Source organism: Nyctibius grandis, chromosome 3, assembly GCF_013368605.1.
Source record: "Nyctibius grandis isolate bNycGra1 chromosome 3, bNycGra1.pri, whole genome shotgun sequence".
Classification (NCBI taxonomy): Eukaryota; Metazoa; Chordata; class Aves; order Nyctibiiformes; family Nyctibiidae; genus Nyctibius; species Nyctibius grandis.
The window spans coordinates 18,548,567-18,563,851 of NC_090660.1; the positions used below are offsets into that span (position 1 = coordinate 18,548,567).

At 49.2% G+C, this 15,285-nt stretch overlaps 1 protein-coding gene across 3 annotated transcripts in view; it reads left to right on the forward strand.

Annotated features, from left to right (window-relative positions):
- Positions 1 to 11,968: 11,968 nt before the first annotated feature.
- Positions 11,969 to 15,285, forward strand: part of RNF152 (ring finger protein 152) — a 42,183-nt gene continuing 38,866 nt past the window's right edge. Inside the window, exon 1 of one of the 3 annotated variants that reach the window (XM_068396599.1) lies at positions 11,969 to 12,045. The gene's annotated coding sequence lies outside the window, so the exon portion shown is untranslated. Of the gene's footprint in view, positions 12,046 to 12,318; positions 12,569 to 15,285 lie in introns of those variants that run through there. The other 2 variants (XM_068396598.1, XM_068396600.1) reach the window with 2 other exon arrangements.

Genomic DNA, 15,285 nt, shown 5'->3' on the forward strand with positions numbered 1-15,285 from the left:
GTTTGTTTTTGGTTGTTTTTTTTTTTTTTATTCCATACAAATTCTTCAATTTTGGTGGAGATGGGAGTGTTAACTACTGACGTTTCTGTTATGATGGTCACCCTCCAAGGCAGGTAGGTTTGGCTTCAGTTTTGGAGAAAATCACCCATTCTGGCCCACAACCAGATGCTGTGGTCAGGAAGCTCCTAACTGTAGGGGAGGTGAGAAATGGGGCAAAGCAGAGTATGGCAACGGAGAGTGTTTGTCTTTGCTGCATTGCTCCCCACTTCTAAGGCCAGAGAAAATCCTCAGCTTAGCAGGTCGTCACCATCACAGCACATCTGCCTGCAGCTCCTCAGGGATGCAGAGTGGACAAACAAAGGACAAGCTAGAACAAGAGGACAAACAAAGACCTAGGCCATTGAGAGCTGAGAGTGGAAAGACAAGGAATAGGATTACAGCCCAATGACACAGGAGTAAGGAGACAAAGGACTGGGAGTGAGTCCTCATGACTCACAGAGGTGGGTGAGGATGGGGAGACAAAGATGGTGATTGCTATCAGCTCCCAGAGGGTACATCCCAGCCACATCCCAGGCTATCCCATGGTTGCCCCGAGGGCAAAGGCTAGGAGAGGTGCTGAGGACCTTGTCCTCCTTGTGGTCACAGGGAAACCTGGCCAGACTGCTGGGACATCATCTGGAGAAGACGATGGTGATGAGAGCAAATGAAATCAGTTTTGTTTTAAAATAAAATCACCTGTGGCTGCTACAGTCTTGCAACATTACAGATGGTTTAGAAGCAATTAAGTCTCTGGCCAGCATGAGTATACTGCTGGATGTTTCCCAAAAGAGGCACACTCAGGATCAGGGTAGTTAAGCCATCAGCAGATAAACTGAGATCTGTCAGCTTCCACATCTTGAGCAATCTCTGCAGGCGTGGGTGTGTCACTGGGGAGTGACTGTCACTGTTTATCGATCTTGATAAGTATACAGAAACCTCTGTGGCTAAATAGCAGCCATGGCTCTTGTTATCACACCAGGGCCATAAACTGAGACTCTCCTTCTGGTGTCACTCAACAACCCTCCACTACATCCCAGAAGTGGTTGCCAGTGTGTGAGAAACTCCTAGAAAATATTAGTGGGCCCATATGGAGAGCCATATGCCGTAGCATGCTTCTCTTACCTAACAAGCTACAAGTGGCCAAATGAGGTGAGACTGTGCGCTACAGGTGCTCAGCAGAAAAAGGCTACATCTCATGGACAGCCAGAATAACGGCGCTCTTTAAATATTCACTGTTTTTACTTTCATTTTTCACACTGTGGCAACACCATTGCACTCCCCCATGCCTTAAAACATAGTGTCAACAAGAACCAACCCGCTGGGGAGGCTGCGATGGTGCTTTAGCTGCAGACGTGACTACATAGCATCAGCTCCAGAGAGAGGTTTGTCATGCTGCCATCAGCACTTTCTTGTTATATGGGGTGTCTGGACAGGTAGGAGAAATATTAGGCTCTGGCAAGCAGCAGCTTGCAACTGCAGCTGTTTTCACAGCTCAAAAATAATCCAATGCGAGGCAAAGATTGGCTGCACTGAGAGCAGCAGGAGCAAGGGACCAGAGATGGGCTCCCTTCTCACCTCAGATTTACAGCTTGGTCCTCCTTGTTCATTTGAGCATTTCCCCCGAAGCCGCCTGGCTGTCTCCTGCAGCCACTGTCACACGTCAGAGAAGTTTTCCTCATAAAATAAAGGGTAGAGCAAGCCAGCTGGGGCTGGATGCGGCTGGAGCAGGGCGCTGTATTTATAACATGTCAAAGATGAGGAAGGTGGTTACAAGGGTTCAGGCCAAATAATCTACTTTGTAGCAGTAGGGAAGGAATTATGGGGCATGAGGTGAAAAGAAAAAAATAAAATCCTAGCATAGAGAACAATGCTGCTTGATCTGACTTCGATAAAGCCACAGTGAACAAGATCAAAACTACCTGGGCCCATGAGTTTCCTGTGGAGAGTAGCCCTATTTGCTTAAGACAGCTATGATGGGTAGGAAAGATGAAATCCCAAGCAGGGGAAGGGTTCAGTGAAGTTGCACTCTCTCTCTTGTGATTATGTTTGGACATTTGCCTAAAAGATGCTGATCCTGAGTTCAGAGCCCGCAGACCTCTGGATTTTTCTACTACTCCTATAGTCTATCACATGGAGTAGAAAATCTGTTGTCTGTCGTCTGTCACTAGCACACAAAAATCAGTGTAAAAACACATTCAAAGCAAACCCCTTCTGACTTTAGATGCTATTGAGCTTTGCCACGCTTACTTAGGTGAATCCCGCTTTGGAAAGCTCTGCCTATAAACGTTTTCTTCATGTTCATTTGCCACATTTTTCTTTACAGCGTCATGTAATTTGAAAGATCCAGAGTCTGCAGCTTTCAGCCAAACTCATAGTCCTTTAGCAATTAATTTCCTAGCATGTGTTGACTGCTATAGTTGTAACTTACCCAGTAATATCCTTATTTGCTGTAAGGGTTGGGCACATGTGATCTAAGCATGGAGGTATGCTGCTGTCACTTCTCCCATAGAGCACCTTTCCCTGTGTGGATCCATGTCTCCTTAGCTGGGTTTCTGCCCTTGGGTCAGTGGGAAGCAGCTGGGGAGGGACTTCCAGAAGAGGGTAGTTGCACCTCTGCCATTTGAGCATAAGCAATGGTTTGGAGTCAAAGATTTTTCTTTGTTAAAAGTTGGGAAGATGACGATGAAAGAAAACTTTTGTGTAGAAAAGAATAAGATAAAAGAGGCTTGGAGGTCTGAAAAGTATTGTGGAGCTATGTCAGAATGGTTTTAAAAGAAGACTGAAAGAGAGAAATAGTAGAAAACTAAGCAAAGGGTAGGAAAGACATGCAGATAAGGTGAAAACAGCAGTGCAGGATTTAAAGGGAGAGAGACAGGGAGAGAACAACCCATGAGAAAAACCAAAAAATTGATAAGGTGATACAGAATATGGGGAGACCATGGGAAAGACAGAATGAGAGGACAGAGGATGCTGCTCTTCAAAGAAAAAATGAGGAAAGAAATATGAAGAAAAAATATAATAAAAGAAACATGGAAAACTATAGAGGCTGGCAGAGAAGCAGAAAATGGTTGGAAGGGAGTTAAAATGTTAGAGGGAGAGCATGAAGAAAGCTGTGTAATATTAGGACTAGCAAAATGTATTTTATTTATTCATGTTCCTTCTGGATTATTTTTCCCTGGCAGCTGCTGAGGGTCCAATTGTCGTACATTCCCCTCCCTCCATGGAGGGCAGCCAAGCACTTCTCTTTGAGGATGATGAATGCGCAAAACAGTCTTGAGAGCTTCAACTTCAAACAAAGTGCTCTCCAAAGCCTCCTTCTGCCTTGGGCAGCTTCTCCCCAGCCTCCCTGGCGGAAATGTGGCAGCTTTGTTACAACCCGCATGTAGGCTCCCATGAGCTCCTTTTGCAGGTTGGTCTGTTATTAATGCTGAAATTGGGATGAAATAACTGAGACTCAGGCTAACCTTCCTTGCAAAGAGGAGAGACGTCATCTACTCCCTCCTACATCTCTCTTTACCATTGATGTGCGTGGTGCGTGCATGCTCCTTGCAGACAGATGGGCTAAGAGATATTTAGCAACTTCTAAATGTGGAACCATCCAAATCCTGTTGTAGTCAATGGAAATTCCTCCACTTGTTTTAATGGGAATCGGTGTGGCCTTGCAAGGCTCACACCCCTGAGACTCACACCCAGCCAGACTCTTTGGCCTATTCAGAGGTTTTAAACAACTCTTTAAATGAGGGGCATGTATAAGGGCTGACATATCGCAGGACTGACATTAGACACATGGATCAGGCAAGTCTCACTGCCCAGAGGTCTGAACTAGGAACCTCTGTACCTATTTTCCAGCAGCAATCTTAAATGTGGTGTAAGTGGCATTGTGCTAGAAAACTTGAACACACTTGACTGGAGCTCTAGGAGAGCAAGTATTAATGAGGTGGATCTATCAGCTTAATAAGAAGCTTATTCCCTCTTGGACCATAAACCGGTTGTTTGGGAAAACACATACTAACTGAGCGAGGCTGGGAAAAGACAGCATTATAGAGAGCTCTCCCACCACCACGGTAGAGCAGATACGGCTCTGCCATGTTAGTGGGGGCCCCAGCGGCAGGACCCCTACCAACAAGGGTGTCTGCACCGCTGCAGCCGCAATGGCTTTCTAGCCAGCGAGGTCCGAAATGCTCTCAGCATCATCTTGTTTTCAGCAGGGCAGGAGGTGGGAAGCCCATAAGGACTTAGAGCAGCAGCTGCAGTCCGACGGACTCTGTACCTGCTGACATAGGTTTGAATACCCTTGCCTTGGTGGATCTTGTCCTGAAGACGTTTGCTTGCATGAATAGTCTTCAAATCAGACACTGCTGAAATCCCCCAAGTTTCTTCCAGAGGTTGAGGACTGCAGGATGAGGCCCTGAATGACAGACTGCTGTGCAAGGATTGCCGTAGGCAGGGCAGTCCCATCAGGCGTCTCTCGTAGGGACAGCATTGTTTTTAATGTACTTCCCAGCCACTAGCAATGCCATCTCTTCTGCTGAGGCATATACAGGGTGCTCTCAGTTTCAGAAGCCCCAGTAAAAACCCATATTTACTTCATATTCATGTACTTAACTAGCCATACTGTCCGTCTCAGGAAATCCATGGGATTTCCTAAAGAGCCTTGTTACTTAATTCATTTTAAATGGTGGTGAATCTGCAGCTGTAGCGTTAATTATAATTGATGTCTTTTCAGGAAGTGTCAGGATGAAGCTGCCATGCTAGCACTGAGCACATCAACATCCCAGTGTGCTTGTTTTTCCATGCCTGCTTTGGATTTGACACTGAAATTCCAGCCCTCGGCCCTAGTCCTGTTAACACTTCACTATGTGAGTGAAGTTACTCAGCTGAGGGTGCTTTAGTGTAGCTCCTTGTACAGGTAAGGGCTGGGAAGATCAGCCAGTGGTTTGCAAATGTGTAGTATAAACAAGTTAAGCAAACAAGCCTGCATAAACATAGAGACTTCCATGCCTTGCTTTATTCTTTCTGCTAAACTACATGGTGGGACCTGTCTTGGTGATCACTGGACTTTCACTGTTGGACACGGGCCGGGCATTCTGCCTGTGGTAACCATAGGTTTTATAACACCAATCAACGGGTGTAAAACACCCTGAACCGGCTGGGTCCTTTGGTCCTAATGATCTATGTTTAGAGTGTTTACGTAGCGCGATTTCATCTTCTCAAGGCCTGTAAAGTGAACTGTGGACTCGTACTACCCTAAGGGTAATATATGTGGTACTTGGGCTAGGCTAGAGAAAATAACCTTTCTTCTACTCAGTTTGCTTTAATTAATGTCAGAATTGAGTTGCACCACTTTTTTTTGCGTATTCTGTAACTTCTTGAAACCTTAACCATTTGGGCTAACATTTTCTATGCCAGACGACTACTCAGTCTGATTCTGGAGGGATGTTTCTTGCTGTTCAGCTCTTTCTAGGAAATTTTTTACCAGAACAGATTCTTGAGGAAGATATAGTGCCATTGCACTTTGGAAAGGCAAACCATTGTCAGGCAGTGGTAACGTTATGTGGAAAATGTAGTTTCATGCATGTGTCTTTTGTGGCTCCTGTGAAAAATACCCAGATTCAGCCAAGTCATAAGCCCTTGGAAAATCACAGTTTGCACACACCCAGTATAGGTTTGTAAGTTTGGCAGCTGAACTCTTTGATGTTTCTGTCTGCAGAGACCATGCTCTGGTCTATGGCTGCAGGGACTCTGAGCAGGAGGTTTCTGGCAATGCTCTTCCTGGTGCCTCCTGGTACAGCCACGGAGATTTGTGCTCTGCATCATTCACCTCCTGGACCCCAAATGGTGAGGAGGAAGGGTCCTGGCCTTTATTTGTGGAGATGGCATAAATACGTGGACTGAAGCAGCCTAGAGAAAAAGACTGGGACTGGGGACTTGGAGTCTAGAAGATACTTGGGGCCTGCCGTAAGAAACCTGGTCTGGGAGCAGTGGTGGAAAATGGGGGATGGAAACTGCTGGGGTGAAATGTGGTCAACAGCCTGGCAAGGAGAACTGGGGAGATCATGGGGAAGAGTGGAAAGAGGCCCACCTGGGCTGAAGACCAGGGCTGAGGGCACAGGGAGCCTGGGACACGGAGCTGAGGTGGTGGCACAGGAGGAGGTGATGGTGGGAGGTTGGCGGGGGGGAGCAGGATGACGGGGCTGTGCTGCCGAGATCCCAGGCAGCTGAAGAGGAGCCCAGGATGCTGTGAAAAGCAGCATGCATTCGTGTAATTGAAGCATAGAATTATGTCGGGAGGCACTTGCACAATCAGCCTTAATTTGGGCATTTTCTAATTTTGAATGCTTGCGTTTGCAACTTCAGCTTTCTTTTTAATGGAGCTTTTTGTCAGCGATAGGACTATCCGTAGTTAGTGTGTAGTGAGCTGGTGCCAAAGGGCCGTTGTGATGCTCTAGTATGGAAGTCCTGAACAGTGAATGAAGTAGTTGCTGCACTTAGTAAATTATGATGAAATATCTCCATGTCATTTATTTATGTTGTGTTTGTATATGAGGACTGTAATTCTGTTAAACCTCAGCTACTCCAGAGGAGGAGAGTGAATTAACACAGATGAATGAGGGGCTGTCTAACTAATGGACTTTCAATATAGTTAATGCCCAGCAACAAATTCAACGTTGCTTTGGATAACAGAAGAGGTTTTTTTTTTAAATAATCAAGTTTTGGTAATTGAAATTCACTGATATGACACCACTTGCCACATAGGTGTTTAGTCTTTTGTATAATATACTGTGCACTACTAATTATTGAGAGGATACAGGTATGCCTCTGTCCTGATGTACAGTAAAACACAAAGATCAAGATTCGATTCCTATCAGTGTATTTTTGTAAACATTGCCTTGTGACAGGGTAAGGGGAGATAAGCGTGCAGCTCTGCAGATAATTGCCAGAGCTCATAAACGCTTTTTTTTCCCTCTTTCATTTCTTGACAACTGCAGCAGCAGAGACAATGTCCAGGACCGTACAGAGAGTAATGGCTGTGGCAGTACCCCTGGTGTGTTTATCCAGCACTCTGCACTGGCAGGAGTCAAAACCCAGCAGGAGACGGCCCTGAGCACCTTGCTGTTGCTGACCCTGCTTTGAGCAGGGGGTTGGACAGGAGGATCTCCAGAGGTCCCTCCCTACCTCAGCCATGCCGTGTCAAGATGGGCCAGTGGCTGGAGTGCCAGGTTGGCACATCTCAGGCACATCCACACAGGCTGCCCAGAGGCCAGTGGTGAGGCAGTGCCGTAGGTGGGACCCTGGTTGGTGGGACACAGGGTTTGTGGCTCCTCCAAGGTGGCTCCCTGAGACTGGTTTAGGCTGGGCCATCACTTTAAGGGAGGCAAAGGGGTGTATCAGCGTGCCCAAGTGCTCTCCTGGATTGGGAGCCTCAGGGGGTTGTTTGCGCTGCCTATCTTTGGGCACTAAACTTCAATGCAGGAAGCTTTCTCCCCTATCTTGTCTGTGGAGGGAGATTAGCCCAGGCAGAAGGTGACTCAGAGTATCCCAGCTGTATCGCTGCTCTGAATCACCTCCTGGGACATCTCCCCTTTGGTTGTTAAGGCAGCTGGCCAGCACTGATGGAGCAACTGCCCTATGGTTTGTACCTTCATTTTTAAGGTTATAGTTAATGACGAACATTTACAAACTATCACAGGAAAAAATTATTGGTCAAATTTCTGTACCCAGCCCAAGGGCAAAAAGTGGGCTGAATGACATACAGGTGAACATAGGATTTGTTGCTCTTCTATGGTATTTTCTCCTGCTTGAAGCCTTTAATGTTAGCACAGGGGCGAAGGCTCTCCTCTTAACTCGAGATATTTTTTTTGAGAGAGAGACTGGGGGTTCGACGCAATTTATTAAACTGAGTTACCGCAAATATGCAGCCTTTTTACATGCCCATTTTCAAGTTAGCAATCTGTAAAAATACTCTGCTGAGTATTTTAAAGCATGCAATAAAACAGTGTTTTATGGAAGAGAACAAGGGAATGTGTACGAGCCTGTCAGATTTCAGTAAGCTAAAGTGTTCATCGTAATTTTATCACAGGGTATCAATATGAGGAGTGACAATTACCTGTGATCAGTGGGGCTTGAACCTGTTTCCACCGATAGATGCCTTTTTAATCTCTGTGGGCTGTACTTTTGCGTCACAGTTTTAGGCAGCAGCCTTCAGCGAAGCTTTTGTGCGAGGCGTGAGGTTTGACAGGTTCTGACTCTGTAGTGATTTTAACGGTGAATGTAATTTTTTCACATTGGTTCCAGAGGTCTGAGACTGTAGAAGTCTTCATTTTTTTTTCCATTGAAAGATGTTACGTGAGCAGGGGATGTTACAAAGTTTGGTTAGGTACTTCTGTCTCACGCACATGTGCTGCTGGACTGAATGGAGAAGTGCTGAGCTCTCCCTGCCTCTTGCTTGAGGGGGGTCAAATAAGTTTCTTTCCTCTGTCCAGTTAGTGATTTAAAAAAGAAAAAAAAAAAAGTAGGGACATGACTGTCCCTGATTTCTCCTCCTCTGACAGCTTGGCCAACGGCTTCGAAAGCAGCTGAAGGAAAACAGGAAGACAGGAAGATACACAGACAGCAGGATACAAACTTTGTTTCTCCAGGAAACTAGGCTAAAAAAAGTTCCTGGGCCTCTTAGTAACAGAACGGACCTTGGGAATATAATTTAAGTCTCCACTGTGGGCTCAGAAATGAAAAGGAATGGATCCCCCATGTGCTGATTACTTTTAAAATGCCTGCAAGCTCCAGTTCAGTTTTATAATTATTTGGTGACTTGCTTCTGGAGCTGCGAGTTTGTCACTGAGGTCTTATAAATATATTGCCTATTAGAGGTCCCTTAGGTGATCATAACGGAGAAACCAGGAGTTAGTTACCTTTGTTATGGTATCCCAGTGCTATCCCAGCACTTGCAGGGATTGCTGCTATTACCCTTGTGGATGGCAGGGGACCCCACCTCCCCAGTAAGAGCTGTGCTTGAGCAAACGTGTCCAAGAGCTATTTGCTCTAACTGATGGTTACATATGATGTGCTTGTAAAGATTGTTAGAAAAATCCAGATGGAAAAAAAAAGGTCCCTTGATTCAATGAAACTGGTGAGAAAATAGCAAAGGGCAGCAGAACACAGCTGCCTTCACAAGGCAGACTGGGGGGCTGTCCTTCCGTCTGTCCTTCCATGCCCCTGGCACTGGATAAGCCTCTTTATGCCGTTTTTATCAGGTAGGCACTGAAAAGGGCAGTGCCAAAGAACTTGCTGCCTTTCACCAATCCGTGTCCTGGTGACAAGAGTTTTATTGAAATAAACCGTGTGGAGCAATCTGAAGCTGAAATCTATCTCCCTTCCTTTATTTCAAGCCTGTTGCCGGGATCTTTTCAGGATTTCTTCCCTAGACATTTAAAGACTACTCTTCTCCTAACAGGTGCAGCCTGGGGCGGCAGCGGCGATGCACGAATCCTCCTGGGAGTAATTCCGCTTCCTTTCCCCTTCCCCTTGCCTGCTGCATCTCTCGGGCAGCGCTTCTGCCAGGAGCTGTGCGCATACAGTAACTTTAATCCGTTCAGTAGAGGGAGTCAGATGCTAAAATCTAAGCGTCTGTGCTCACCCCTCCTGGATCCGGACCTTGTATTTGCATGCAGGAGCAGAAATACTTGATTCTCTGCTGTCCACTTAAGCCGGATGGGGGTGTACAGGGGTGTCTTGGTCTCAGCTGAGCTGTCTAAACTCTGCTGTAGTGCTAAAACCACAGCAGCAACAATAGCAATGTGATTAACAAAGTCATCGTGCCAACGCTCTTCAACACTGCCTTGCGGGACCTGTCTCAGCGAGCGGGTTATCTTTCTCTACATCTGTGTAGTCCCTGGCCTCTCTGGCAGACATCATTTGCAGCAGAGCTGGCCGGCACTTAGTCGGAGGGACATTTGTTTCCATTTTGTAATGAATTTTCCTCTCTTGTGTCCATGGAGATCTGGTACTGTCGCACTGCTTGTGGGCATTAGCTGCCGCTTGTTTCCTAGGGAGGAAGGGGAGAACTGATCTAGGGAATGGTAGGGACTTGGCGCACAGAGGCAGGTGAGGAGTTGTGTCTCCCAAACTTGGCGTGTCTCTTCAAAAACAGGATGTTACACAAATATGCAATCTGAATTTGGCGTCAGGATCTCCTTAAAGTGTAAAAACAACTGTGCATCCCCCCTCCCCGGCATCTCAAAGGCTTTTTCTGAACAAAGCCTGGAGAACCTTGAGTGGCCAGGGTGGGAAGGTGTGGGTCGTAGCAGGTGCCATGGGTGACGGCTCATCTCGAGAGCAGAGGGGGGGATGGCGGGCGGCCCCTGTCCCCCTGCTCAGCTAAGGGAAGCCTCAGGAGAAGCAACTCTGGCATTTGCTCTTCAGATTAGTCAGCCAGGCAGTGGGGGGGAAGGGGAGAGCAGCGAAATCTTTCACACGGTCCTTCTAGCTGATCAGCAGAGAAGCGAAAGTCAGCTGCATGTGCTAAAATGATGCCTGTGGTGTAAAATACATTGTGAGAGGTCGGGAGTGGTAGTGACTAATACTTCAGAGGCAGGCATGAGTGGGGAACCGGGCTCAAACTGGTGGCTGAAATTTGGCCTGTTTGACTTCTCCTGTTCTATCTCAATTATTTGATTAGGAAGGTTTGAACCAAGAAACACTGTAGGATGTGAAAATCTGCTTTTTAGGTTCATTCTGAGAGTGGTAATTGAGTTTTAAATATTTATGGCAGAACCTGGACTTGTACTACTGAATGCACTATAGACTCTCCCCAGTGTAAGCGCCGCTTGCTGGAGACCCTGCTCTGCAAACAGCCCCATTGCAGAGGAGAGTGAGAAGGAAGGGGAGGAAACACAGTAGACTTTTGTGAAAATGATTTTGCTGATTATAGAGGTCTTACTCCTCCACAGTCAGTGCCTTCAGTGTGGAGCTGTAGGAGCTGGGGAGGAGAGGGCTGTTCTGACCAAAACCAGCACCCCAGTAACCTGCAGGTCTGCTTTGACACCACTTTCAACTGTTTGCCCCAGAACAACACTGGTTCTGTAGAAAGACGCTTGTCTGCCCTTGCCATTTGTAGCTTTTGCTGGTTGCCATTACTGATCCCATGTGAGACACTAGGGAGGTACATATGCGTTTTTTCTTCTACCACTGATGTAAATAGGGTTGTTCTCTCTGCAGGCAGCGCAGAAAAGAGACCGTGGTCCTGTGCTCTGTAGCAGACATAGGCCTCAGTGCAATGAATAAAAAGAGAGGCCTTATTCCCTAACCCAGCCCTGGGTCTGCTATGGTAAGACCTACCACATGTACTTATTACTTACTTTAATGTGCACCAGTAATAACAGCTCTAAGCCTCCAGCTGGGACTGAAGGTCTTCCAGGCTCAAGGCACCAGTTACTTGAGCCTTGCAGGGGGTCTTTAACAGCCCCGAGTACCTGGTGGAGGCAGCTTTGGTGGGCGCAGGCCGGGCGCCGCTCCGCCCGCCGCACCGAGGAGGAGCGCTCAGGTGCAGTTATCCCTCACCCCGGGCCGAGAGGCAGAACGCGCCGCATCTCACAACCGCAGAGCCCTTCCCCAGCCCTGAGGAGCCCCCCAAGCGCTGCGTTCTCCCTCTCCCCGCTGGCGGGGCCGGGCAGGGCAGGGGGTGCCCGTGGATGCCCTCGCTGCTGCGGGGCCGCCCCGCTCTCGGCCCGGGCTGCCGCCCCTCCTCGCCCGGGGCGGCGGGGGTTCCCGGCCCCGCCGCTCTCCGCCGGGCAGCCGCGCTTCCCCTCGCCCACCGGGGGTGGAGTGGGGCGCACCGGGGTCCAGGGCGGCTCCGGCGCTCCCCACCGCCTCGGCCCCGCCTCGGCCCCGCACCCCGGCGAGGCGGGGGGGACGGGGGGCGGTGCCGGCTGCCGGGGCGAGGGCGCCGGCTGCCGCGGCGGGCGCGGGGCTGCCACCCCGCGGGCAGGCACGGCGGCGGATGGCGGCAAGGTCAGTGGGCGACCCCCCTCCTCCCGGCCGGCCCCCTCGGGGGGCGGTGGCGGGCGATGCCCGTGTGCGGCAGAGCCGGCGGCGGGGGCGCCTCTCCCTCCTCCCCTTCCCCGCGCGGCGGCGGGGAGCGGGGCCGGCGCGGATGCCCCCCGCCACGCCTCCCTCCCTCCCGGGCGAGGGGGAGACGCGGCTTTCGTAACCGCCTGCCCTGCCTGGCCCCGCCGCGCACGGCTCGCTGCGGGCAGAGCAGGGCTCCGCCGCCGCCGCTCTCCGTCGCCGCTGGCCCTCCCCGGCTCCGCCGGCGCTCCCCCCGCGGCGCCCGTCCCCCTGCGGGGAGGGCGAAGCCAGGCGCGATGCGAGGTCCAGGTGATCCGGCGCAACGTGCGCGGTGCTGCGCGCCCCCCGCCGCGTCCCGGGAGGGTGGCGGGGCGCGAAGGTTGCTTTGAAACCCGGCGGGGTTGCGCCTGCATCGGGTCGGCGGTGTTTGAGGCGGAGGAGGGTTATCCTTGTGCTTCGCGAGCAAGTAAATCCAGATAACTTCCAGGCGGGGTTGTGGTGGGGTCCTTTTTTCTGTTGCGGGTTTGGTGTTGGTTTTGGGTTAATTTTTTTTTTCGGTTGATTCCCCCCCCCTTATGCTGCCAGCGGAGCAGATACGCGGTAACTCGGGTGCTGTCATGAAGTGCTCAGCATCTCGCTGGGTTTTTAGAAAACGGCTTTAATTTATTTAAGCAGACGAGGAGAGGCGTGAAGCCCCCCGCCCAGGTAGGATCCCCGCTCTGGCAGCCTCCGGAGTTGGTTACGGCGGGAGCTGCTGCCTCCCGGCCGAGGTCGAGCTGCAGAAATGTGCCTGACGAACCCCGCCGACATCCATCGCCCGGGCGCTTTGTTCCGACACGCCGTCCGGGGCAGGGGCTGCCTCGGCAGCAGCTCTCTGGCTCTGCCGAGTTGGGGGTACGCTTAAGATGTGTGCAGCAGGCTGTGAGCTGGGGAGGCATTAAGGGTGTGTGTTTGTGTAATAGGTGTCTTAAAAAAATAGAAGAAAGCAAACACGCTTTTGATAAGGTCCAATAAATTGAACTATAAACATAGTAATTCTTCTGTTCCTGTTTTCTCGCTGAAACTCTTTCCCTCCTTCTCACCGTTATGCTCCATGGTTTGTGGTTTTTTTTTTGTTGTGGTTTTTTTTTTTTTGTGTTTTTTTAATAGTACGTTTCAGAGATTTTTTTTTTGATGCAGATTCGCTTAGGTTTTGGGTCTGATTGAGGCTGTTGGAAAATATTTGTAACCTTCCAACTTCTGATGTATGTGAAGGTCCTGGTTTTAGCCTTTCTGTACCCAGGCTGGGGTCACAGGCGTTGCTGAAGGGCCCACTGAGTCCGCACTAACGCAGAGCTCATGAGATGATAATAGTAGCAATTTAGGAAAAAAACCTTCTGCTGGAAATGCTATTCTTGGCTATGTAACGGTGCATGACTGCATCTCAGCTTCTTGTTAATTGCATGAAAGGCGAAATGTAAAAGTAGCCCTGGCCGAGGGCTGTGGAGCTGGGACAGTCTTGTGCTGTCGGTGGCACTGGTGTGTCCGTGGCTCTCAGGACGGGGCTCTGTGGAAAATTTCCACCGCGCACACGCTTCTGTTGGCAGCATAATTATTAAGAAGCCCAAATCTCTGGTTCAAACCTGTAAGGTCTGTCACAGGGTTTGGACACCTTGCCAGGTATGTGAAGACAAATTAAAAAGATGGGTGTTTTCTGCTGCTTGTCTGGGGGGAGGAAAGTTGGTTGGGCCACACCTGATGGAAGTTTCATACACATGTTACAAAGTCTCCTTGGGAGCACTGGGCAGTGCTGTGGAATAGACAGATTAGAAATGCCAGCAGGACAATAAATATTATTTCAGCCTTAATATAGTATGTTTAAATTATAGATGCAAATACAGTAACTCAGAACGAGCTGCTCATTCAAAGGTATGCTATGGCTTAGCAGAGCACGCAGGGAACGGGCAGGTAGATGCTTCTGGGTGCTGGTCACTGTTCCCCAACTGACTCACTTGGGCCTCGAGCTCTGCCAAAATCCCTGGGTGTGTTTTTCTTGTACCTGTTTCTGGCTCCAGTTCAGGGTTCTCACCTTGACCCCTCGATGAACTGGAGCAGGAGCTGCATCAGCCACAGTCTGAGGGAGGCTTCAGCACAGTTTTCACTTTAGTCACGCATGTTGTCCCAGTGAAATTAGAGAGGAATACACACAAGCAAGCTGGCATGCAAGGGGTTTAAGCTCAGAGCAGCTTCTTATAAGCTTTCCAGGGTGTGAACTGCACATCTTTTTTTACTTGCATAGTGCTGAGCACAAATGGCATATCGTGTTTGGGTTCAGGACGGAAGAGCTGACCTTACTTAGGACCAATACCAACAGAGTAGGAGCAGTGGCGCTTCTCTGCTGCAGTTTTATAGAGGATTAATTTGCGCTTGGGACCCGAAGTCTTGCTGAAAGCTAATGAAGCTTATACTCTTAAATGTTCAAGCCATCCTTTCGTACAGAATTTAGTTTTCTAAGTCAATGAAATATTTTTTAGACTGTGACCCCAATCAATTGATGGTGCCTCGAGGATACAGGTCTAGAGTGATGTGTGTGACCTAGATGATGCCCGATCAGTTGGCGTGACTTTACCAAAGATGCAGTGATTTGTGGTTTTGACCACATGGCTCTTGGCTTTGGGACCTGCCCTAGGGCACCAGCCTTTTAACAGGGTGGTCTTACATTGCCTTCTGTATACCTAGATTTATTTGTCAGCCAGTTCTGCAGCCTTTCCATGCATCAAGTAGCAGTTATTCAGGCAAGTAATTCCACTGGCTTGAGTGTGGTTATTGAGCTGAGTAAATGGTGTGCAATCTGAGTTCAAGGCAGTAGATTTTGGGCGTAAGCGCTTTCTTTTTGTGGAGAATGTGGGAAACTAATTCCCAGAGCCTGGGATCCTGGCATGCCTTAAATTCTCTCCTGTTCTTATGCTTTGCCTCTATCCGGTGGGTGGGTGGGCTGGAAGTGAGATGGGAGGCTGGACGTTCCTCCTCTTTACAGCAAGCAGCTCTTCCAGAGAAATTCCACAGCTGTTTCCGAGTCTGTCCAGAGTTGCCTGCTTGCTTTGCCGATGCTGTTTTCTGCACGAATAGGTTTCCTGCTGCTGTGCAGGGCTCTGCGAAGGGAGCAGAGGAGCCCTTGGAACTGATGTAGCTCTGTAGCACAGT